General features: G+C 38.0%; 1 protein-coding gene across 18 annotated transcripts in view; it reads right to left on the reverse strand.

Moving 5' to 3' along the window:
* The window catches only part of LOC136445518 (cAMP-regulated phosphoprotein 21-like), a 98,422-nt gene that overhangs the window by 40,981 nt on the left and 29,883 nt on the right, over positions 1 to 27,558 (reverse strand). For 15 of the 18 annotated variants that reach the window (XM_066443570.1, XM_066443568.1, XM_066443567.1 and 12 more), the window contains exon 3: positions 7,491 to 7,632. The exons of 1 other annotated variant lie outside the window; for it this stretch is intronic. The gene's annotated coding sequence lies outside the window, so the exon portion shown is untranslated. Of the gene's footprint in view, positions 1 to 7,490; positions 7,633 to 17,858; positions 17,970 to 19,355; positions 19,374 to 27,558 lie in introns of those variants that run through there. 2 more of the 18 variants (XM_066443554.1, XM_066443553.1) reach the window with 2 other exon arrangements.

Here is a 27,558-nt window from a genome sequence, read left to right on the forward strand (position 1 = left end):
GACTGTTGGAGCACTTTATACTTGACGTTATATTGAAAAACACATTTAGAACATCGTCACATGTATCTTGACCTTGTCTATCTACCTGTACTATGTGCTCGGACAAGGTGCTGTCGTCCCTTTATCATCATCATCATTAAAAAATTTTAAGGTGGTCTCATAGCTTTTATGAGGTTGAAGGGGCAGTGGGTTGTGCAATTTCCACACAAAAAATAAACATGAAACAAATAAACTCTGTGTCTGGGGAATGGTAATAGAAGATGGAGCCTATCCATCTTTTTCCACTATTCATTACCTCCCCAACCAACGTCAGGTACCCAAATTTACATCTGGCTGGAGTGACGAAAGTTCCCAAGGACACAAGATTTGGCCAGTAATGTCTGGAATCGAAGCCGTGAAACCTTTGTCTCATGTCTGTAGTATTGAGTAGCCACTAGACCATTTGAGGCCACATCATCATATATATTATCATTCTTTATATTCTATATATAAATTATAGAGTTAGAACATTTCAGAAGTTCAAGGAAAAGTTTCCTTTTCCAAGATGGTAGATGGGCGGCTGTAGCTTCCCATTGAAAAACTTTGGATAGGCAGATAAAGTTAACCCCCAAATTACCCTATTTCCTCAGACTTTGTTTTAAAAGGGGTGCGAAATTCTGAAATGAAATGATTTACATCTAAATGATGCAAACCGAGATGAGTTTGGGAAGGCTTACAGGTGTGTGAGGAAAAATTAGCTATTTTCTTTCACTTTCTACAAAACAAGGTGTCAAATCCTTCGAAAAATCTCCATTTAGACGACAGAGTTAAGGAGGTTTTGCCCATTCCATCAGAAAAATACAATTCTAAAAATAATTCTTCTTCTCTAAACTAAGTCTCAAAGTCTTAGAACAATTTCCATTTGGAGTCTGGGAGGTTTTGCAGGTGTCTTCAGCAAAATTACACCATTTACTTAAAAATATCTTTAAACCCAAGTCTCAAATTCTTGAAACAACTTCCATTCAAATGTAGACAATATAGGTTTGGAGTGTTTGGCTATGGCTGTGACCTAAAATTTCTTAAAAGCTTAGTCCCAAAACAATCTCCATTTTAGACAATGGGTCTGGGAAGGTTTGGGTGTGCCTTCAGATAAAATCTATCAAAACCAAGACTAGGACCTAATTCTCTATTTAGATGACAGGGTCAGAAACGGTTCGGCTAGATTAGAATAAATAAGCATCTTGTTGAAATCTACAGAAAAATACATAATTTTCTTGAAATCTACAGAAAAATACACAATTTTCTTGAAATTAGTAAAGGAATAATCACACTATTTTCTTACAATTTACAAAGAAATTACACCATTTTCTTGAAACTTCTTGAAACTAGGTCTCAAATTCTTGGAACAATCTCTATTTATGTTGTGCCTTCTGAAAAATTACACCAATCTTTAAAATTCTTTAGAAACAAAAACAGGTCCCCAAATTCTTGGAACAATCTCTTTTTAAAGTGTGTGAGGGTCTGGCAGTGCCTGGAGGTGTACATGTTCCTAACCTTTGTGAGGATGACTCCGGCTCAGTGCCCAGCCCACGGCCGCTTCCTGTGCGGGGGGGTAACAAGCGTTATCTTCCCAAACAACCTGCCAACAGTCGTCAGGAGAGTCGGCGGGGGATTTCATGCCACCATTAGGGCGTCAGCTCGCACATTCATCACACTCCTACTTATAAATAAAGCCTCTGTAGCCGCAGGCTTCTCCAAAAGTCCAGAAGGAAAGAGAGGGTCTCTCCGGAGAATAGAGTACTTTGTACTTCTAAGTTATAGTTATAGGTGAGGAGCTGCCCATAATGTGGAAACATTTCCAAGAAGTCATCTCGAAAAGCTGGGGGTGGAAAAATGCGATGGAGTAAAATAAAAGTAATGCTGACATAATGTATGATTTGTATCCATGGAAGAGCTATGTACACACAGTGTCTGAGTTTAGCCTGTCCCAATCATCAATTATAACATCTGTGTGACGGGAAACTAAATGCAATATTGAGGGAATATTTCTTTTTCAACAGAAATGTGTATCTAGGATACATAACTACCCAGGACTGTAATTTATTTGTTGTACTTCCACATATACATCGATCCATAACATATGTAGCTCATGATTATATTCTATTTACCATACATATAGTGCAAATTTCTTGCCTTCTTTTCTGAAGATACCCGATAGCCAGTGGCTAGTCTTCTATGGCAAAATCTGAAAAATGTTATTAGCTGTTATAGAGACCAGTTTTCTGACATCTAGTTTGAAATTTAAAACACATTTGAATATTGTTTGCTGAACAAACTGTATGATTGACTGTACAAACTACTTCCATATGGATTATGCTCCAGGGATGATATGGAAAGAAATAAAATAGTAAGACCCTCAACATTTATGGACCCAGCCTGCCCTTAGTATTAACCTTCTGCAGTAGAACATGTTTCTAAGTCACCCAGCCCAAAGCATCGGCTCAAAGGTAGCTGTATCAGTCCACCGTGTAATGCCATAGGATTACACAGTGCAGGGCTTGAAACACTAGGTACACCCAAGATCAAAGCTGTCAGTGCACCTACTTTTTTACTGTGGGTACACCGGTGCAACTTACTAGATATTTGTGTAGGAATATAATGTAAAGGTACATGACAAGGGTATTCTTGATATTCAAGTATCAGAAAAAACGAAACAGTTTTTGTATCACTTGATTGAAGTCTATTGTCTCGTTTTGGTGACATTCTACTTTATATCATGTTGTGCATCCAAAATGTTTTTGTGCACCTAAATTTTGAGGTGCACCAGTGCACTTTTTCCTCCCCAAAATGAAGTTTGTTTGGCATACAATACATCAATTTGCATTTATATACAGGTTGTCTCCTTCATGGATACTAAGGGAAGCTGTACAGGCATTAGTGCCAATCCTGATGGTGTAACAATGTCACTCTACAATGTGCCTTTAGCACTTTTGACTTTGCAGTTTGCAGAATTTATAACATACTATATAGTTCTGTATCTGTGTCTATGTAGCTGTTATAACCGCCCTTTGGCGTAATGCACCAACTAGTTGTGGGGGAAACTGACAAAATTGTCATTTTCATTCTGTTGGCTTAACATCCCTTACATTACAAATAAAGACTTTTCAGAGAGACAGTTTCTTCAACATAGCCATGAGCAAAAAGGTTACGTAAAGAAAATGATAACTTTTCCGGAGTCCACTGGCTCAATGCATCCCTTAGGGCACCTGGAATGACTATGGTTGATGGCCGCGGTGCTGAAATATTGCTGTTATGTATTTACAGACCGGACGGCCCTACAGATAACATATGCTGATAACCAATACATGACTCTTACATTCCAAGCATATTCATCATACCGACAATAACTAAGGCCACAGCAATTCATTTCCTAGGTTCTCGGACACTTCAAAGTGAATACTTGGCAAGCGGTCAAGGTGAAAATGAAGGGCTGGGAGGAAAACTGTGTGAACATAGGGACATACCGACAATACATACATGCAGAAATGCTCGCGGTGGATTTATCTTCACGGTTTTTGCAGTGAACTCTTTACTGCGAACTTAAAACCACCGTGAAACACCGCTCGATTGTGTGACTGTAGCGCTACTATTGTTTCAAACGCAAACTCAAAACCACAACCATTTTCCCCCTACTGCGAAATTAAATCCTCGCGAATATTTCTGCATTTACAGTACTCAGGACACAGCAATTCATTTCCTTTTTTCTCAGACATCTCAAAGTAAATATTTAGCAAGACAACATGAAAAGAAAGTGCTGGGAAGAAAGGTTGCATCTGACTGTATCTACTTCCTGAAACTATGTCTAAAAGAAACAAACTTCCCTGTAGATTCTGTATCTATATAGTTGGTATAACTGCCCTTCGGCATAGCACACCAGCTTTGCAGTAGCTGGTTATATCACAGTAGCTGGTTATATCACACTGTCATACCTAACCTTTGCACATCCAACTACAAGCATCGTCTTGATGCTCCTACAGTACTTGCTGGCAACAAGTTCCATTATACGATATTCTACTTTATTGTTGATCTTTCAGCATATATGTTTAATCCAAGAACCAAAAAATTGAATTGCCTTGGCCTGATCAGTTTCATCCAATGGCCTATAAGAGAGGAAAGGTCAGCTGTACAAAAAGACTAACATTGCATGATTAATGAGATCACCCGTTATACCCTTCTGTTTGCTCCATTATGTTAACTAAATAGTTGTCTGGCTACAGAGTCAGCAAGAATATTGTGTATACAGTGGACTGCTTGATTTTAACCTTCTCCCTGCTACCTAACTCTGTAACCAATAGAGAATGGGGTGCCAAATGGCTACAGAGTGCTGAAGGTTAACCTGCTTGGTGGTAATGGTGGTTCCTTTCGAATGCTTTTCAGCAAAATAGGCAGCAAGTTTCCTTGCTGTTTCTGTTTTGAAATTTAGTAGGCATGCAAACGAGGGTTTTGTGGCCTTTGAATAACGAATTTCATCTAGAATGAATATGAATTAGAAAATTTAGATTTTGTGAATTCTATACCTTGAATTTTTACAAAACTTGAACACAACGAGATATTTCGGCAGGGATATACAATGTAGATACCACCTTACTCAGACCACAGGTTATAATGAGATTGTTTTGGAAGAGAAATGTATGAGATTTGGGTTTAAGAAAGAGTTGCAGACCAGAATAGAAATAAAAAACACATCAAATCACAACAGAATAACATGTACCAGAACCTGACCGCAACCATCTATACACTGTAAAATGATGGATAAAAAAAGGAAAGTGATCTTGATCCAGTTCACTGAAGTGGTAATATTCCACTGGTCGTGACAGAGAAGACAGACGCTATGTGCAGTATTTACAGGTTCATTGTACTAGGGAAATTCCCCTAGCTCTTTTCGACACGCACAATGAACATTAGATAACGGCTTAACTTCCCATCCTATGGACTGCGACCCTTTCCGGTAGCGTGCATGTCGGGTAAGTGACACAGCCGAGATCAAACTCGCAGCTTCTAGTTCCATAGGCAAGATTGCTAACCACTGTACTACGCACGCTATCGAATGATCTTTAAAATGGGGCACAACGCGACTAGATACTTAGGCAGGGATGAAACATGTACATTTATCTTACATACATACATGTACATCACAAGCTATAGATTGCTTTAAAAAAGACCAACAAAAGCATGAGATTTTGGTCCTGGACAGAGTTCCAGGTACATTAAAACACAGAGGATTAACCTGTACCAAAACCTGACCACAACCATTCATAAACAGTACAGTGATAAATGTTTCTTAAAATGTGACAACACAGCTAAGTACAGTATTTCGGCAGCGAAAAAATCATCTTAAAAACATTGGCCGCAAGCTGTATAGATTGCTTTAGAAAAGAGAAAAAGCATGAGATTTTAGTGCTGGATAGAGTTTTAGGCACATCAAAACACCAAGAAGAATAACCTGTACCAAAACCTGACCACAACCATTCATAAACAGTGCAGTGATAAATGTTTCTTCAAATGTGAGAACACAACTAAATACAGTATCTAGGCAGGGAAAAACTATCTTAAAAACAGTGGCCGCAAGCTGTATAGATTGCTTTAGAAAAGACAAAAGCACGTGATTTTAGTGCTGGATAGAGTTTTAGGCACATCAAAACACCAAAAAGAATAACCTGTACCAAAACCTGACCACAACCATTCATAAACAGTACAATGACAGATGATTCCCCTCCAGGCTCTGTGATATAACACAACAACAAACACTGAGCTTCCATCTAAGGCTTACCTCCCAGATCGCCTCAGGGGCTTGCTTTCTGTATTTTTCCAACTCAGCTGCCAAATATTGGAACAACAAGCTCATTGAGCTGCCTTCAGGGGAACAGAGCAATGTGAACCAGCCGTGAGAGCTGAGTGTACTGGAGGTTATGTTGATAGTATCGTCGCTTCATGCAGGGAACACATTTCTTATGAAAGCCCATGGGAGTGACGGCTGCATTTGCTTGAGTCAGGGCTCGAAAGTCATATTTCATAATCCATAAACTGAAAATCTAGGTGCGCAGAAAAAATTCAGGGTGTACAACAAATTAAGTAAAAAAGTAGATATCATCTAAGCCAGTTTGAAAAAAAAATTAGGTGCACAGCTCCAATTTTTGGTGCACAAATCTTGCATTATGCATCAATGAATTCAAGCCCTGGTTTGAACTGTATGTGTGTACAGTAATACAAAAAGCTATGGTAAACAGTAACATAAGGCCTAGTCAATCTTTTTCCTTGGTTCATGAACATGCTGATAAAAATGCAATCCTGAAGAGATTACATTCCCTACATACAGGGCTCAAAATACGTGGGTGCATGTGTACTTTCTGTGCACCCAAAATTGGAGCTGTGCACCTTATTATTGACAGTGGGTGCACCAGTGCACCTTGATATTTCTCTAAGCTATACAGTAAAGGTTCAATCATACATTAGTATACAGAATATTCTTGAAAGAAAAAGCAATATACTCTTTGTTGTACTTTGTTTGATGTAATACTTGTTTAAAGTTTTAAAGTTTATAGAATTAAAAATTAAAGATTGAAGTTCTCAAGAGACTGGCAGTAGGGTTAATTTGTAATTACGTTTTGCTGACTGACATTCTACTTTATTCTATATTGTGTACCCAAAATTATTTCTGTGCACCTAATCCTTTAGCTTGGGTGCACCAATGCACCTGTTCCAAAAAATGAATTTCGAGCCCTGCTACATATAGGAAAGTCATTCAATTCGTGCCCGAGGTAACCAGACATGGCATTAAAGCTTGCACAGAACGTACTTATGTCTGAACTTTCAGAGCATGGCTAGATCCCCTTTTATCCCAGCATGATTAAGTTCATAATGACAGAGGAGACCGTTTCCTGTGCATGGATTTCACCATCATTATCTATCATTTTTATGTACTGAGAGATTTTCAGAAAGTTTGTATGGACCCATTCAGGCATTTGATCTACAAATTACATTAGTAAGCAACAGATTTTACTCAAATGGAGGAATGATGGCAAAATTTGATTTTAATACTTAAACAATGGTACAAATAGCTATTATCATAATTAGAGATTAGGTCACAATGATATTGTTAAAAAATCGTACAATACAATAAAAATATGAAACAATTTTTCTCAATAAAGTAATACCATGCACGCACAGTTTCTATAAATAAGATATCAATAAAGTTAACCACCAGCAACCTTTGCAGAAGAAATTTCTTTGAAACGGCCTAAGACAACAATGGAACGTCACAGGCTTTACAAAAAATTCCAAAGACGACACTTTCATTCTATCAAGCAAAAATTAACATGACACCTACTTACTGTGTGTTTCAAGCTGTTTTCATTCTATACAGCAAAAAAATAACGTAACACCAACTTACTGTGTCTATCAAGTTGTTTTCATTCTATCAAGCAAAAAATAACATATCAACACCAACTTACTGTGTGCATTAAGCTGTTTGGAAACAACCAGGCAAAGGTGTGGGTGTGGCGGGTTGGACGAACACAACCAAGGACAACTCTGTTGACACTCTGATGCAGCCAACTTCAACAAGTGAACCGGTAAAGTTGTCAAACAGTCAGCCTGGAGAAAAGACAGCGAACAAACATCAACATTTGGGTTAATCTTCAACAGATTTCAAAACAATCAAGGAGAAATTTGACAGGCAGAATATAATAGCAAAATGCACCAAAAGACAAAACACTCATCAATTACTGGGTTTAAGCTAAATAGATTTCAACATAACCAAGGACAAATTTCAACAGACAATATCACTATCACAAATCATTCAACATACTTCTGCAGAGTGTACTAGCAAGGTTACAAATGTATCTACATGTAAATGGGTAACCTGGAGAAAGCAAATGAACATAAAGGTTTTGGGTTAAACTTAAACCTATTTCAACATAACCAAAGACAAACTTAATTGGCAGATATGAACAGCTTCAGCAAAGTACTGTGAATCTTGAAATGTTCACGGTGGTTTAATTCTCCGACGTTTTCTATACTGCAAATTCAGGACACTGCAAATATGTGTTTCTAATGTATTGCTGCTATACTACAGAATTCTTTCTATTGCAAACGTAAAACACCACGAAAACCTCCTTTCCCCTTCTACTGTAAAATTAAGTCCCTCAAAAAATAACTAAATTTACAGTATATTGGCAGTGCTGTCAGATGGTTAGTCTGGAGAAAAAACAGCCACCAAACATCAATTACGGGTTAAGCCAATCTCAAGGTTGCAGCAATATTCCAATAGAGCATCAGCTGAACAAGCATAATCCATAGATCACCGAACAGCAGGACTCGAAATTCACTTTTGGGGATAGCTGCACTGATGAATCTAAATATAAATCTTAAGATTTGGGTGCACAGAAAAAATGCGGGTGCACAACAATTTTAAGATGAAATACAATGTCAGGAAACCTTATATTGCCTCTCTTCAGAGCTTGAGTTCGAAATTCTGTAGCTAACTTCAAAATTTCTAACAAGTAAGACATCAACGGTTTTATCTTTTTTTTTCAACAATATCCTGTGTACATTTTATACTTAAGTGTACAATAATGTGCAACCATACACTAATATATAGAAGTGCTGGTATACACTCACAGTAAAAAAGTAGGTGCACAGCTCCAAATTTTCGTTCACAACAGAACGTATAGATCCTGTATTTTGAGCCCTGTTGATGCTTGGGTCACATTTCCCGGCCGGGACCCGGCCGGGCTGTTTGCGGAAACGAAAAATTTAAATGTATGTCAATAAATATGCACAAGCTATGCTCTTGAATAATTTTTGGTACGTTTTGTGTTTATTGTAGCCTTTTATATCACACTTTTTGTTCCCAAACACTGTCCGGCCGGACCCCGGATTGAAAATGTGACCCAAGCATGAGCAGGGAATGTCATTTGAGAGCATTACCAGTGGCTGGCATTGTGGAAGGATCTTACGATAATCCACTTCATCAATCTGGGTTTTATCAAAGGCTGTAGACCTGGATAGCTTTGGACATGTCGGTACAAAACAGAGGATAGCGTCGGTGTCTGTTTCAAATCACTGCAGGGGTTCCGTACGGGAACTTGACATTCAGACATGTCACAAGGACACTCAATGTCACTGGCGGCTAGTCGCATGCCCTGGTATTTTGTTTCTGGACATTGTCCAGCATACGACACTCATTTGGCTACGCCAATTGGATTTGTTGCAATTGGCTCCCAAAAAAATGTCGCTCGTCTAAAATATCAATACAAAGAGAAAGACCGAGTCGCAAGTTACTTGTAATGAGTAAAAGTAACTGTAATCTTTTGTATCCTAATACCTGGATGTCTAACCTTCAACGACTATCAAAGACAGAGTCTGAGGGAAAGTCTATACTTGGATACACACAGTTTAAGGGAGTAAAAAAAAATTTCTCCCAGCCATCTGTTTTCACCTTGAAGTTTCTTGTAAAATCGTATTTTGAAATGGCTAAGAAGCAAGGAAATAAATTGATGTGGCCTTTACAAGTAAGACAGAATATCTAGATTCAACTTGTTTCAGACTATAAGTCTAAGTACATGTACTAGTATTTGTACATTCAAGGCTTGTTCAAAAATTGTTTGCAGTTTTCTATAAAATGTAGTAGCATGTTACCACACATTTTACTGTTTAATATATGCTTGGAAGGAATTCAAATTTTCAATGTTTAAAGCTAATTAACTATTCAGTAAAGGCTACATGTATCTATGAAAAATTTATAGAGATAAAAAATGCTGTTCCAAGAAATCTAGAAACAACTGCAGGATCAAATACATTCTATGGTAATTCCCTTGAGACTGTGTAGCAAGACCACCCCAGAAATTAAGATTCACACAAATATAAAACATTAATGTAAAAACATTAATTCCGCCGTAAACGAACTACCATTTACTTCAAAGTCATTTTACCGAAGACGGCACGTGATAATACCAGTCATTAAGTCTTGTATACTATACCATCATAATTCCTTGGACGCTTGCCAACACGCTTCCATTCATTGATGTTTTACAAGCGGAATGCCGATGAGTATAGCGTACAGTATCTACCATTCTGGTGCTGAGACAGGCATTAAAACTATCCTTGCTGAGGTAATACAAGGCTCGAAATTTATTTTTGGGGAATAGGCGCATGTTTGCACACAAAAAATGCAACATACATGTCAATGAAAAAAAAAAAAGTTAGAATGTCAGCAACAATTACGTACAAACTCTTCAGAACTTGAATCTTGAATTCTATGGCTGATTTCAAAATTATAAACAAGAAATACAACAAGAAATAGATTTTTATCAATTTTATGCCACGAAGTTGAGATTTTTCTTTTATCTATTCTTAGACAAGAAATACAATACATGTTACTTTTTCTGACACTTGGATGTCAAGAATATGCTGCATACTAGTGCACAACAATAGTACCTAACCCTACACAAATATCAAGGTGAACCCACAGTCAAAAATAAGCTGCACAGGTACAATTTTGGGTGCACAAAAAAGTGCACATGCACCTAGTATTTTCAGCCCTCAGGGTGTCGTCCCCGCTGAGGTGACGGAACAGCCTGTTAGATCGGCAACCTTGAACGTGGCCTAACCGCGAGGAGTGCGCATGCGGGGTGCCAGCGGGGGGAAATTGAAATGCTTTAGCACTTCCGCTATACGAGAAGTGTGAAACGACCATCCGTCGCGGAATGATGTTCTTGATTCACCATTAATGTAAAGAGGACCACAATCTTCATAAAAATGCTACTGGGGCCAAATCAATTCATTTCCTTGGTTGAGGGCAACTGGCTAAACTTTAATTTGAAATGGTCATGTTTGATATGATGCTTATCAACAGTTATTTTGTTGGTAACATTTCTATGATACACCAATGTATGAGGACCACAATGTACTATTAGGTCTGGATCAACCCATTTTTTTGTTTAGGGACAACTGCCAATCAAATTTTTTTTAAATATAAAATGGGTCTCCTGGTTGACAACTAATGTAGAAAATCTGTCATGTCAATCCTTCCACAATTGTTGTAAACCTCAATGAAAAATAACAATAATTCCAGTTTTTGAAAAATGTGAGGGTAGGAAACGAGAACCGATGAACGCAAGTGGCAAGATGAGAGGTGCATTTTTGAGATCGCAGAATTTGTTTTTTAATTGCAGTTTACAAACACAGGCTCAGTATTTCGAATTTCATAACATTGCCCAAGAAAGAGATGGAGGCAGTTTTTTTTTTTAAATGTGAGTGTGGGAAACGAGAACCGGCGAATGGGATTGAAGTGTCAGAATGAGGGATGCACCCTCAAGCCGTGCAGCCCACTTCCTCCCCAACCGCCACCTCGGGGACTCCGGGTCACCTCGGAATATTCTCCCCACAGACCCGCCGTGGCGCTCAAGGTTACGTCAAGGTCACGTCAGCCCGTGCCCCTAACATATTCCTCGCTCTCCCGGGCCAATCCGATCAATACACGACATATGGGCCGCCCACCCACCGCCGTGTCAAACTTTCCTGTCGAATGAACGGTACGTCCGCTCTGAAGTGTGAAAAATCATGTCACACAGCAACTGGGCTGAGTCAGGGTTGCCTCTGAATGAAAGCAACATAATCAATGACTTTGACAATGATGGAGTTAACATGGTGTACTAACCAGCCTAAACATCTGTGTAGCTCAACATGTTTGCTAATCATGATCACCAGAAAAGTTAATCCTTAAGGTACCACTCAACAAATCAATGATTTGTCATGATAGTGAACACAACGTATCGCCTCCGAATGTATGCTGGCAGAGCCAATGACTGTGATGAAGCGAACATGGCTGATTCACATGAATTACTAACCAGCCTGAACACTTTTGGAAGCTGACCGTGCTCACAAACTTCCCAAGTTAATCTAGGGCATAATAAACAAATTGATTTTGTCATAGCAAATATAATATGTTTTGCTTCTGAATGCCTGACATCATAATCAATAACATTGACAAAGCATACATGGCTGATTCACATGAAGTACTAACCAGCCTACACATGTCTAGAACTGATGATGATCATGCTCACAAACTCCCCAGAAAAATGAACACTAAGGTGCCATGGACGAAACAAATCAATGACTTTGTCATGTAGCATTTCTGGTAGCTACTGAATGAATGCCAGTGGAACCAATGACTATATGACAAAGCGAACATGGCCAATTCACATAAAATACTAACTAACGACACACCTGTGAATAATGACGTACATGTAAGTTGTTTGGAGCTTATCATGCTCGCAAATTCCCCAGAAAAATGACTGCTAACTTAAATACTATTCAAGAAATCAATGATAATGTCAAAAGTATTTCGAGCCTATAAAAAAACTCAGTTTCCGAATCTTGAAAACAGTAATTGCAACAGGAGAGGTGTAAAAAAAATCCTGTCAATTTCTGTTAACTGCATGCCGTGTACACAATGTACCTGAGTTCAATTCCACATATAATTGAAATGATTTCCCACTTGCCAAACCTTTCAAGTGCCTAACACTAGTAACAGGTTCAAGATTAAGCCTGCTTCCAAATATAGAATATCCTTTAAGGTGCTACAAGGGCAACGTGATTAAGATGAGTGATCCCTAACAAATGAAGGTTTCTATTCTGGTACAAACGCTGCACTCGCTGAGTTCTAAATACGCCTCTTGAAAGAGATAAGAGTGCCATAGCTATACTCTAAAAATAAACCCTATATAACAATGATGAAATTAACAGAAGAGTATCAAGGTTTCCACTAAGGTGAATTCTTAGTCTCCTGAAAGAGATTGGCACACTAGTACTATAGCTAGATTCTATAAATACCCTGATTTCAAAGATGAAATTAACGTAGCGAGGTTTCCACTTAGGTGAAGGTGAATTCTAAGTCTCCTGAAAGAAATAAGGACACATAATAGCTAGACTCTGTAAATATACCGATTTCAAAGATGAAATTAATAATGACACACCACAGTACTAGTAAGGTTTTCTGAGGTGAATTCTTGACAAGGATCAAGTTCACCTACACCTTCACCTAGGCTCAAGTTAAGAACGCCATAACTGTAGACTCTATAAATATACCCTGATTTTAATGATGAAATTAACAGAAGAGTTGCAAGGCTTCTACCAAGGTGAATTCTAAGACTCCCGAAACTTTTAATTAGTGAAAGAGATAAGAATTCTATACAATGTAGCTATATAGACTCTATAAATATACCCTGATCTGAAAGATGGAATTAACACACAGAAGAAGAAGTACAGTAAGGTTTCCACTGAGGTGAAATCTTTACAAGTCTTATAGAAGAGATGATAATGCTGAGAATCTTGAGTGCTCGACTCTAAATATACCCTGCTCGCAAAATTTCTTCAAGGCCAACTTAAGACATGGCAGAAGCAGAATAGTAAGGTTTCCACCAAGGTGCAACTTAAAGGAGTCTCCTGAAATAGATAAGAAACCTGGGGATCTTGAGTGCTGAGCCCTAAATATACCTTGAATATGGACCCTGGTCAGACTCTGCACAACCTATTCAACAATCTAGAATACTAGTAAGACATGGAGGAAGCTAAGTAAAGTATAAGTGGATTCCGAAGTATTTCAACAATTCAGAAGGTGCCAAACTACTTGACTTAACCTTTCGCACCCTGAAGTAGCCATTTGGCACTCAATTCCCTATTGGTTACCAAGGTAGACAGCAGGGAGAAGGTTAAAGTAATGGGGCAGGTTAAGTTAGGACAAGAAATACGGTGTCCTTCCTGCTTATTTTCAACTAGACAAGCTTGGATTGTAATACCTATAATTTGTTATCTGTAATATTGCAAGTCGTCAAAATTTTAATACGAGCAATTTTGAAGAACTTTCTGCAAATACTGAAGCCACTGTTCATGCCCTACTATAATAAAAAGAGCTTTTAGTATGATGTTGATTGGACAAATTGTGATTCGCAATAGTAAGCCTGAAGATTTTTACCCTTCACAATTGGAAGTTGTCTGTTTTTCTACCTGCAATGAAAAAATACACATATAGTTCAAGCCTTTGCAACTTGAAGGAATGAATTTATTAAGAGATCATGCACTAATATACACAAATAATCAAATCTAAAATCAGCTATCACTCCCCATTTATTGTCTACATTTGTATTTCAATATCGGGTCTTCCACAACTCTACAACAATCATCGGAAAAAAACCTGCCCTACAAAAGAAATCCAAAACCATAGTTTCAGACTCCCTGCAGTAGTGAGTCTGTAGATCCAATCTTTATGTTCTACAGTTCACACCATCCATTTCACTAGCAGGTCCTCCAAAATCATGCTTACAAAATGTATTTACTACATGTAATCTATTTATAACAAATCAATTAAAGAAAGCCCAAACCATTGTTACAAACCACCTTGGAGTATCAACGGTGTATTTGTAGAAGCAATACATATATCACTTCACAGTCTATCAATTTCACTATTGGGTGAACATGTACCAAAATTATGCAAATATCATAAACTTACAAGAAATCATTAAAAGAAAACCTGCTTTACAGAAAAACAAAACCATCCTTAACTAGAGTTCCACGACCTCATACCTTCGCCGAATGATTTTAACCTTTATGACTGATGTATTTGGAGTGTTTCTCATCAATTATAAATCATACCAGTTGATTGTCTTAAAATATAACATGACCAAAGTATGAGCTTAACAAATTATGAGCTCAACAAAGAAGGTTATGCTGATATTTTTCATTTATTATGCAAATGAGGCCCTTATTAGCATAATTTGATTCAACGATTTGTACATTCACATAACGTCCCGATGCCCAAAAAAAGGATTGAATGTATGAAATTGCCGTCATTTGCCAGTGTGGAATTAGAGAAGTTACTCATTAAGTATGCAAATTAGCACACATTAGCATATTTTCTATCTATAAACATTTCTCTCTTCCTCAGTTACAATTTGAATAGTCATATCATGGAACAAAGAGGATTTTTAAAGTTGCCTCATTAATTATGCAAATTAGAATCTGATTTGCATGATTATTGTCAAATCATACTAAGCATCACACAAGCTATCTACATACCAAAAATAATGACCATCCATCAAGCCCATCTTGTTATAGTATTTCCTCATTAATTATGCAAATGAGGTCTTCATTTGCATAGTTCATATCAATTAATATTTCTCTCTTCCTCAGTTACATATGTCACATGTTTCAGAGTCCTATAATGGAATTTGGCGGATGTATAAACTTTCCTCATTAATTGTGCAAATTAGATACTGATTTGCATAAGAGGTGTCTAATCATGTACATCATCACTCAAGCTATCTACCTACCAAAAATCATTACCATCCATCAAGCCCTTCTTGAGTTATTCCCTTTCAAAGTCAGACGCAAAACCTGCTCCTGCAGTTCCAAAAAAGCCGCTAGGGGGCCCAAACCCACACCACTTACTCTCTGTCCAAAGATCTATCTACCACTCAAAAATAACTTCCATAGCATGTCCAGAACACGAGATATCAAACCAGGAAGTTCCGCTGCAGTACCATAAGAAGCCGCTAGGGGGCCCAAAATCTAATCGTTTTTAGGTCTCATCAAAACCTACCAACATACCAAATACCAAGACAATCCATCAAGGCGTTCTTGAGTTATTCTGTGCCACTACAAACAAACAGACAGACAAGCAGACAAACAAACGCTACCCTCTGCATAACCTTCTCGGCGAAGGTAAAAATCGCAGCAGCAAGGGTCTATTTTGTATACGTAGTAGATCCAATTTATATCTCAAAACATAGTTTGACTATTAGTAAGTCTTACGCCTGCAAAAAGCATGCTAATTTACTATATTAGTATACAACAAATCAATGGAAGAAAACCTTAAAGAAATAATGGTGTTTTGCATTAATTATGCAAATTAGGAATTTATTTGCATAGGTATCTGTTGATGCTCCACTTTCCATAAACTACATATGTTACATGTATTTGAGTCTGATAATGGAAAACACTGCAAATATAGATTTTCCTCATTAGCTATGCAAATTAAGTCACAATTAGCATAATTTGCACTTCATTATGTATATCTCTATCTAAGCTACCTGCATACTAAGTATCATATTGACAGTCCTATAATTTTCCAATTAGATGAGATATGGTGTTGTGCATTAATTATGCAAATAAGGAATTTATTTGCATAATTGGTATCTGTTGATTATCCACTTTCCATAAACTACATACATTACATGTATTTGAGTCTGATAATGGAAAACACTGCAAATATAGATTTTCCTCATTAGTTATGCAAATTAAGTCCTAATTAACATAATTTGCATTTCATTATGTACATCTCTGTCTAAGCTACCTGTATACTTAATATCATGGAAATCCATCGTTCCTTTGTTGAGTTATTCTCCTTAGAAGATTTTCAAGATAATGCCCCTGCAGTTCCAGAGCAAGCTGCCAGGGGGCCCAAACCCACACCACGTCTTTATTACACCACAAGCTATCTGCCACCAAAAAAATCAAGACCATAGCATGTCCAGGTCAAGAGATACAAAAATGGAATTTCTGCTGCAGTACCAAGGTCACATACCAGGGGGCCCAAAATCGACCTTGAATTTTGGCTTCACAACACCTGCCCACATACCAAATATCATCGTAATCCATCAAGTGGTTCTTGAGTTATGCTGACTGGAATGGTACGGAAACACAAACAAACAGACAGACACACAGACACACCCAAAACTATATCTCCATTTTTCATGGAGATAATTAAAAACCACCCTGCAGTAGGATTGGTGTATTTGTAGATCCAACATATATTACATGTATGTAGTCTATTTCAGTATCATGCCTGCAAAAATCATGCTAATTTACTAATAGATATACAACAAAAATGAAAATCTTAAATAAATAAAAAAACATCCTAACAGAACACCCTGTATTGGCAAGCTAAGGGTGTGTTTGTTAGTCCAAGGTGACTTACACATTTTCCAGCAAACAGGAAACATAAATCAAGACAGCAGAAATGGGCGGACCCCCAACAGGGGGCCCATACATATCAGATTTCAATTAATCACAATAATCACTGCCTTTGTCATAACTTGAAACATGGGTGTATATCTGATATGTGAAAACCTTTCTCCTTTGGTTTACATCTAAATTTCAAAATGAAAGCCCGAATAGGCTAGAATAAGCTGAGTGTCCTTGGCGGCACACTGGGGGCCTATCTACCTCCCAACCTTCAGGAATGAATGAAAAAATGGTAAATGGTTTGCGTACGGGATGACGCAATGCCGGCAGGCTCTCATTGGCCCGCCGTGACGTCATGCGGGACTGAATGGCGGCGGTGTCATCAGTGCGCTCCAGTTCACTAAACCTGATCAATACGGCAAAGTTTGTGGGCGGTGCTGCTTATAAATCACCACAAAAAACATCCCAAAACGGCCGTTTCAGATAGAACAACTCGCATCCCAAGCAACCACCATCTCCCTAGCAACCCCAGCTATACAACAACCCCTTAACAAACCGCATGCATTATTGATAAAGGGCTAATTCAGCTGTCGGGGTTAACAAAGGAGTGACGGACAGATGTGCGATTCACCCCAGTTTGCGATCTGCCAACTCAGGTTAATCGATAGAGAAATTCCAGTCGTAATGACATCATTCCTCCAGGCCGAACACGGCCCATCATTCGCATCCCTCTGTCGTCATGCAAACAGTAGAGCAGCCAAGTTTCCAGCCTCGACATCCAAACCCGCAGATTCAAGAAGTGCTTTACACAACCGTAACTCATATAGACAGAAAAGAAAACAAGGGAAAGAACTTACGATGCAGAAATTGCAGAACGTGACAGTATGAAGAGGGAGCTTCGGCCGGCACAGCTTTCTCAGGATGGGGCAAACTATGCTAAAGAAGGGGTGTAGCACGACACCCTGCCGAGATGCTCGGTTATCGTAAGGCAATTTTGGCAGAAGCATTACATCATCGTATTGATTTCTGAGGGGGCAGGAGAGGAGACACAAGGCACTGGGGGGAAATGGAAGACTGGAATATTACGTCGTGGACCACACTTTTTTTAAGGGAGGAAGAAAATAATCTGTCATACTTGATAAAGCAATACAAAAATTATTTTTCTCTATTCCTTTGGCAACAGAAGGCACTGGGGAAAAGGGCGGATTGGAATTACATTAGGGCCACACTTTTTTAAAGGAGGAAGAAAATTCATCACATTTGATCAAGCAATACAAAAATTCCACATGTTTTTTCCATCCCTTTCGGCAACACAAGGCACTGAGGGAAATAGAAAACTGGAATTACGTTCGGGGGACCACACTTTTTCTAAGGGAGGAAGAAGATAATCCGTCACATTTGATAAAGCAATACAAAAATTCCACATCTTTTCTCCATCCCTTTGTGGTAGACGCTGACCGGTTCCTCGAACCCGTGGCCTTTGCGGGAAGGGGCATAATCAGATTCCACAAGTTTTACATGCCTCGTTAGAGTGATGAATTAGGAGCCGTGGATAATTTGACTGAAGGCCCCAAATCCAATATAAACCTTCCTATATTAAAGAACTGTTCTCTGGTGGCGGCAAACATATTAGATTACCTCCCTAGTGGGAGAAAACATTCTCTCCTGCCCTGTGAACCTAATTACTTTGGCTAAGACGGAGACCAACGACTAAGATGACAAATGCCTTACCTTAGATGTCCTAGCCTGGGTTCCGTCAGCTTCTATTACTGCTTAGCACACTTTCTTATTTCTCAAGGGCAAGGACAGTTGTAAACTTCAAAATGTCTAGCTTCTAGTTTGTTCTTTGGCTCAGGTGGGGACCAACAACGATGGTGACAAAATTTTACCTTAAGATTTCTGAGGCTGCAGAACATATTTCAAAATGTCTAGCTTGTAGTTTGTTTGATGGCTAACATGGGGACCAACAAACATGATGACAAATCTCTTACTAAGGCAAATTTCCTGGCTAGGGTTGTATCTGGGTATACTAATTTAAAAGTAACTGCTAAGCATACTCTCTTGATTTCTAAAGGTGCAAGACAGTTCTAAATCTCAAAATGTCTAGCTGGTACTTAAAATGGCTAAGACAGGGACTAAGAAGTATGATGACATATCTCTTACCTTAAGAACCCAACCAGGGTTCCGTCTCCTTATACATATATCACTGTTTGTCACACGCTCTTTCCCAACTATTCATATTCATAGACTGTGGCAGAGGAGAAATTTACTCCATGACATCAATCCAGTGAGCTGTGGAAGACACCAACTTGGAAGACGGGGGACATTAACAACTACGATGATGAATCTCTTACCCCAGATGTCCCAACCAGGATTCCGTCTCCTTATTACTGATAGAAGTCACTCCGTCCCTACTACTCATATTCATAGACTGTGGCAGAGGAAAACCTCACTCCATGACATCAATCCAGTAAGCTGTGGGAGACACCAACTTGGAAGACGGGGGACATTAACAACTACGATGACGAATCTCTTACCCCAGATGTCCCAACCAGGATTCCGTCTTCTCATACATATATTACTGCACTCCGTCCCTACTGCTCATATTCATAGACTGTGGCAGGAGAGATCCACTCATGACATCAATCCAGTGAGCTGTGGCAGACACCAACTTTGCGGACTGCTCTTCTAGCAATCAGGAGCGTTCCACCCACTCAATCCTTCCCCTCAACTCAACGGCATCATGGGAAGGCTACAGAGGTGATGCCGTGTCCAGTTGAAAGTAATGAATTCGGGGCCGTGATATTTATTTAGGTCACAAGTATGCAATTTGTTGGTTCTCGAATTTCAAAAAAGACAATGCTAAACAGGAAGATAAAGATGAAAATGACATATCCTATAGGTGATGCCACGTCCAGTTGGCAGAACAATGAATTCGGGGCCGATATTTATTTAGGTCACACTGATTCAATTAGCTTTTAGTTCCCGGATTTAAAAACTGCTTAATTGAAAGATGTCACACAAAAACTGACACTTACAGAGGAAAGCCTTGATCCCATAGGTGATGTCTAGTTGGGGGAAATGAATTCAGAGTTGAGATATTCATTTAGGCCACACTCATTCAATTGTTCAGTTCTCAAGTTTAAAAAAAGATATGCTAAACTGGATGATAGAATTGCAAACAGTCTGAGGGGAAAGTCTGTAGCGACCTTATAGATGAGGCAATGTCCAGTTGGAGGGAATTGAATTCAGAGCAGTGATATTCATTTAGGCCACACCAATTCAATTGTTTGGTTCTCAAGTTTAAAAAAAGGAAACTAAACTAAAAGATAGAATTGCAAACAGTCTGAAGGGAAAGTCTATAGCGACCTTATATAATTTTATGAAGAAAATTAATTCCAGGCCATGATATTTATCTGGGCCACAGAGATTCAATTGGTCGGTTCTCGGATTTTAAGGAACTATTTGCTTAAGGCATCAAAGATCCAACATTCCATCTGTCAGCTAAATCATAAATGTACAAGAAAAGAGTTCAGTCAATCTATAATCTATAAATCCATCCTCCGAGACAAGATTTTTAATAATTCCAAAAGAGCCACAGGACTAAAAGAATAACATTGGTCTCATATGGTCTCAAAATTGTAATATAATATCAGTACAAATCCCCAGCACCAAGCAATATTGGCAAGCCCTGTATTTATGACTTCAAAGATCTTAGCAGAAAGTATGTGAATGACAATAAAATAAATAAATTTTAAAGTCTGAAAAATGAAATCTGAAAAAGCTTGGAGTCTGCAAACAATTTGAAGTCTGACAATCTGACAACATCCTAATTAAAACATAATTAACTATGTATATGACTTACGACTTGCAAATCTGGTACTAAAATCTTTATGATACATGTACAGTTGTTAAAGCAAAGCTATACCAAATGAATGTCTTATTTTACAAACTACCTTCTTTAAAAGAAAGGAAAACCTTTTTACCTTCAACTTGGAAGTCAACCCGCCTTGCTATCAACAAAGAACAAAACTGACTAAAACTCTGGATCTAATACAGCTTGTCAGAAGAACTGTCCCCAACGGTTATATTAATACAACACACTCACATGTAATATAATGAGCAACGTTCTTATTAATACCCCAAATAAATTCACCCCTAAACAACACATATTCAGAGCTGGCAAGATGCCTCTTAGAATCTCTACTGTTTCTAAAATAGTCCGATGATGTTCATCTACATGTATACACAGCAGAAAACTTATGACCACAGCAAAATCAATATACCAAAACACGGATCATTACTTCGACCCTATACATTCAGTCCTACATGTAATATAAACCACTTGCGTTCACAGACTTGGCAAGATACCTCTTAAAAATCACCACTTTTCTAAAAATTTAGTAAATATAAAACGATTTATCTATGCACAAGAAAGCCAAGATCAATGCCAAAACATGTAACACAACCAACATCATTCTTAGAAATAACCGCAGTTACATAATTCACTCCTAACCACATATTTTTACAGACTTGGCAAGAGAATCCCTACTGTTCCTAAAACACTCTGATGATATATACTCATCTATATGTAATAGACTACTCACTACCACAGCAATGTCAATAGCAAATCATAATGAACATATTCTATATCATTCTACAAAACATCAATTCCTAACCAGATACTTGTATATTCAAAAACTTAGCAAGAAAAACCCCACTGCTTCTAAAACAATCTGATGATAATATTATGTAATAATGTTTATACAATGAATAGATGCTACACACGACCACGGCATGTCAATAACAAAACATGTACTAATATAATGAACATATAGTTCAATTTACAAAACGGTCCATCCTAACCATGTATATTCAGACTTGGCAAGAGAATCCCTGCTCTTCCTAAAACAATCTGATGATGTGCTAATCTATATGCAGTAGACAACTCACGACCAAGACAAGGTCAATACCAAACATGACGTCATGGTGTTCTAAAGTGGGACGCGTAATCCCAGCCTGAGATTGAGTTGTATGAAGAGGGAGACAGAACAGCCTGACCTTAGCTGTACGGGTCAGTGTCTGCATAATGCTCTTGTCAGGGGATACATGGAACTACAGTGTGTAGTGTGCTATTATACTGCTCAATGAATGTGCGATTTCCCATAGGAAAAACTCTGAGGAACTACAAAATCATGTTCAACTTTCTGAAGTTGTATTTCCTAATAAAGTGCTTTGGGATGGGAAATATATTCTATTTCATACTATACAATGTACATGTAGGTATAGTCACCCACTGTTGTTTATGTTCATAACATTTCGTTAACAATTTTCTCCTGAATTGGCCAGTGTATGGACCGATATGTAGCTTTCAAAAAATGTGAAATCAAAAGCAGTAAAATATGTATTGGTATGTAACTTTTTAAAATTTCTAGATATTACCTACATTTATGTACATGTAGCAAAGTCTTGATAATACCAGGTGGATAATGCAAATCCAAGAAAAATGTGACATAAAATCTCTTTGTTTTGAACAAATATACCATTTTTCTATTTAACCGAGCTGTACGGGACAGTATATACCAGATCTAGTAGTCAGTGGTTGTTTTTTTCAAAGTACTCAAAAATCTATAACTTTCCCACATGATTCTAATGCCCTGAAACATCCTAAATCATTTAATGACTAACATAGCAGAAAAACCATGAAATTTATCATTCCTCTAGCAATGTATACTTATTGTAGTAATCTGAACGTCTTTAGTGATGCGTACTTCCTGTCGTAACTATATACTTCCTGTTCAAACTTGTACTTCCTGTAGCTAGTATGGAAACTTTAAAATTCCATGGGCAATGACAATATAAAGGTCGTGCCTGTCAAGCCTAGAGCCACATAAGAAGGGAAGTTTCAGTGCTATTTTGAATAGCAAGATTTTGGGGCATTTTGCTAGTCCTAAGTTACAAAACAATTCAATAATGTAAATATGAATGCGCAAATGTAGAGTAGCCAAACAGCATAAAATATAATTGGTCAGACATGTACACTGCATTAGCTCAAGCTTTAAAAGGAATCATTATCAAACCAACTGGATTCAAACTTCTTCACAGCAAAATAACGACAAAGCTAATGTAACACAAAGAAAAAACAAACATGACAATTTGTATACCCTGAATGGAGTGCTGCTATACAAAAATCAAGTCTGACTTTGGTCTTGTAAAAGAATAAACTGGCTTATAGTTGAAATAACATACCTGCACACATGCTAGCCACAGCCTGTCTTCATAAATGCATTAAGACAAAGATTTGCTTCTCAGTTCATTTCTTTATAAACGATGACCTTTATGACTTTCTTATTGTCACACCCAGTTATCCTATTGTATTTTATAAAGGGTGTGTCTCTTGTTCTAAAGATGACTTAAGACGAAATTTACATATGAAAGAGCAGTATAATGTATTATACTTGTATGGTGTGATCACCTCTATTTATAACACTGACTAATACTGTAATAGTACATATGATGATGATGATGAATAGTACATATACCGTAGAACTATTGACATCAAAAATCTGTCAAAACTTGAATGACTTATTCGGGGCTTGAGAAGCAGAAAAATTCTAACATGTACCTAAAATGTCTCTGGATGGAGTGGCTCAAATTTTTCATGCATAAGTAAATATAATGTAATTTCATTTATTTTTTGCGGGGACTTCGTGGTAGATTAGAAAGGAGGTTTTTGAGGTGTTTTATGTTTGCAGTTGAAACAAGTCTGCAACTGTTGTAATTATATGTTAGAAACGTATATTCATGGCAGCTTGTACTTGCATTAGAGATCGAGGTGACCATGAAAACCTGCATAAACCCCAAAACACTGCAAACATTTCAAGATTCATAGTACGTATACAAAAAAGGCTGCATAGAACTACTGTCTAAACTGCAATCACTCCCCACTAGTAGTACATGTATATTGGAAATGCAAATTCGCTATGAATTGACAGTTGAGAGGTGACCATGAAAACTACAAACAAACAAAAAACGCTGCAAACATTTCAAGATTGACAGTATCTGTACAAAAAAAGGCTGCATCGCACCACCGTCCAAACTGTAATAAATCACGCCCCACCATAGAGATAGTAAGTGCTGGTCCTAAGAGAAGACAGATATCGGAGCTGGACGGGGGCCGTCTGCTACCAGCTGATAACTCGACAGAACAGACATCACATCATCCGCAACAATTGCATCATATATCATCTTCCCTCAGTACAGGACTTGAAAAGACTGGCTCAACATGTGGGCGTTTTCTACACTTTTTCTTCCCCCCTTTTGTCAAAACTTTGAAAGAAATCTCCGCATCCAAGTCCAATTCAAGGTTTTCATTAACCAATACAAAGATACAAAGGTGGACTAGCCCCCTGCTGTAGTGGTTGTATAAAGTTGTGTGGTCCAAGGGCTATTGAAACGGAGATGGGCGCTGCCCTATGCACCATCTTTTAAACTTTTGATAATGTTTTGGCCCTTACAGGACCTACACTGTAAAAGATAGGCTTGAGAAATTAGCATTTTCTTTCCCGTTTTTTAGAAAACATATTGGACTCTGAGTGGAGCATATTTGAATCCAATTCAAGGAGTTTACTGGGTTACTCAAAATCCACATCTGACTCCATTCTTTCCTTCCATGTCCAAAGAAAATCAAATCTTTTCCATGGTAGATTTGGCTCAAAACCAAGGTATAAGATTGACCTATAACAAAGTTTTTTTTTCCTGGCCTTAACATAGAGCAGATCTTTGATTGAATAACAAACAGTTCAATCTGCTAACAAAAACTCACTAGAGAGTTTACACACTGATAGCAGTTCTTCAAAAGACCCGACCCAATTTGTGAGTTTGCCCCTGAAATTAGTTGACACAAGATGTTACTCTAATGTCCACATTTAGAAAGACGATATTGAAAAACTTTCCCAAAATACACACATACATGTATGCACCAATAGGTACATAATGAGCAGGCAAGCAAGATTGAGCCTTAATCAATGCCTGACAGCTAATAATAGCTTCTACTCCATTTAAGAGGTGTTCGCATTAAACAAACTGTGATAAGAATAAACTAGAAGGGTTTATACATATGTTAGCCATGGTTGTACATAGGCTATCAAGCTCTAACTGCGTTCTTCTCATTTGCAAACATCACATGCCTAGAATGTTCAGTATGAAATGTTTGACCTAACACGCTTTGCCATAACTTCTGCATCAATGAAGTATTCAGCAAGCTGGAAAGATTTTGTAGCATATTGTTGGAGCTGTTTAGCAAACTCTTGCTTCAGGATTAGGCCATGCTGACTTAATTATATGGATGACATCCGCGCGCGCCTCAATTTTCGTCCATTTCCAAAAAAAAGGAGAGAAGTTTTCAACCATAAGTTGGAAATCGTACAAAGCAGCTGCAAAATGCTCAAATAGATGCCGTAAATGGCAACAACAAAAAATTCGGAAAACGATACTTACGTCATAGAATACCAAAGTCAGTTCCAAAGTCAAAGAAGAAGATGTAGAAGAACAAATTGAAGAATCTATTATGTGGTATACTCTGTGTATTCAATCATTTGTTCATCATTCCTGACCACAAAGATTCCATAATGAAGGCAACATTTATTTTTTGCCAACCTTTTTATATTCGCATGCTCGCATCAGTTTTGGGGTTCCAAGAGAATATCATCCATATAATCAAATCGACAAGGCCTTAGGTTTGAAACTTGTTACAGAGCTGGACAACCTTAATGTTCAACATTGATCATTTTATGTAGGCCATACCAATTTAAATTCCTGGTTCTCAGATTTAGAAAGATGATGATGGATCGGAATACAGTCAAACATGCCCCAAGCAACCAGTCAAGGGACTGAGCAAAAATGGTTGCTATGGACAGGTGGTTGCTCCCGACAAGTCGGTAGGATGATTGATGCATGAATTTTTGAATTGGTAATCCTGGCTTATTGGGATAGAACTAAAGAAAATTTTGAAAAGATGGAAACCTAGACAAAAGAAATAGAGGCTTTTATTATCATTATTTTCATTTCTTGGGTAACGTTGCATATGCTGTATTGAAACGTCTGTACATTTGGTGCACACAGATTGAAGGAGTCGGATTATAGTTTTCATCCCAGCCTTGTTTTTGCATTTTCCTCTTGTCAAAATTCTACGTTCTGATGTCTAAGAACCATATAGTCATATTTATCTATGATTATGAATCTAAAGGAAGTCTCTATAGTTGAGGATAAAAGATGAATATTTTCCTCCAGACATGGTTTATTTTCTTCTGTTTGAATGAGAAGTTACACAGCCAGACAGAAGAAAGAGAAAGCATGCGTGCAGCACATATCATACCTAAGGTGGGTGGGTGGCAGAAACGGCTGAATGGACCCAGTAGAGACCATTGGGAGTGCCAGCCGGAGAGTTAAGCTGTGCTGTGTGTGTGGGTGGCTTTCTCCCGCACCTATGGAATATCAATAAAGCCAGTCTTACTGACACCTTACTCCCTGCCGGCCTGACAAGGCTTCCAGGAAACTACTGTGGTCCTGGAGGGCATCTGTCCCTGGTGCTGATATCTCAGGAGTGGTTGAATATACAGTTTTCCCTCCACATCAGCAGTTATCCATCATTATAAAAAAGTATACTTATTATTTCTGCACTTTTGTACATTGACTAAAGAAAAACATTAAGAAAAGGCTCAAAGTTGTCTCAAAGATACATAAACAGAACCAAATTTCCTCTGCTATTCAAATATCTATATATCTTGCTCCTTAAAATCTACTGACTGTTCAAGCCCACAATACCTGTACTTATTTCTTTATAGATGAATACATTGTCAAGCTATGTCACCATCAATGTGCTTATAGTTCAATGTCCTTAGAAGTGGGTCTAAGCATTTTCATGTTTTTTTCATGTTTTAGCCAGCAGATTCACTTAAACCTCTCCCTCCTCCAAACAGCTTTCTTGTTGCCTGGCAACCGCTTCCAAACAAGAATCAGGTGTCCACGTTGCATACGTCTTTCAAGCCAATGACCACGTTAACCACAAAATGTATTTCAGATTGTTAAAAGATATTTTTGTGTGTATATCACTGTCCCAAAGCAAAAACAACACACCACTTTGTAATGCACCTGTTTTGCCCTCCCGTTCATGTTGAAAAAACTAAACAAAATAAACAAATAAAACAATTGTTCATAGTAACAATATGATCTGCAGTATCTTCAGACATTCACCCATGCCAATGGAGGAATATCAAGAGCTTAATCGTCCTAGTGTGATGCAGGTAAGCTGAAAATGGCTCAGTATGTGGGGTAATGGTTTCTATTACTGTTCTTTAGGTTGCCTCCCAAACACATCTGCTAGATTTATCTTGAAAAGTTGCCAAGAAATAAAGTAATAGCAGAGAAATATCTGGAGGAGAAAAAAATATCAAATTTTTTTCTCCTACCAACAAAGGAAGTCTGCCCACCTGCCTACATGCTATGGTCCTTGCACCCAGATGTGGGTAAATTGTTCAGACTATGCATGAGGTACAA

This window comes from Branchiostoma lanceolatum, chromosome 12 (assembly GCF_035083965.1).
Source record: "Branchiostoma lanceolatum isolate klBraLanc5 chromosome 12, klBraLanc5.hap2, whole genome shotgun sequence".
Taxonomy (NCBI): domain Eukaryota; kingdom Metazoa; phylum Chordata; class Leptocardii; order Amphioxiformes; family Branchiostomatidae; genus Branchiostoma; species Branchiostoma lanceolatum.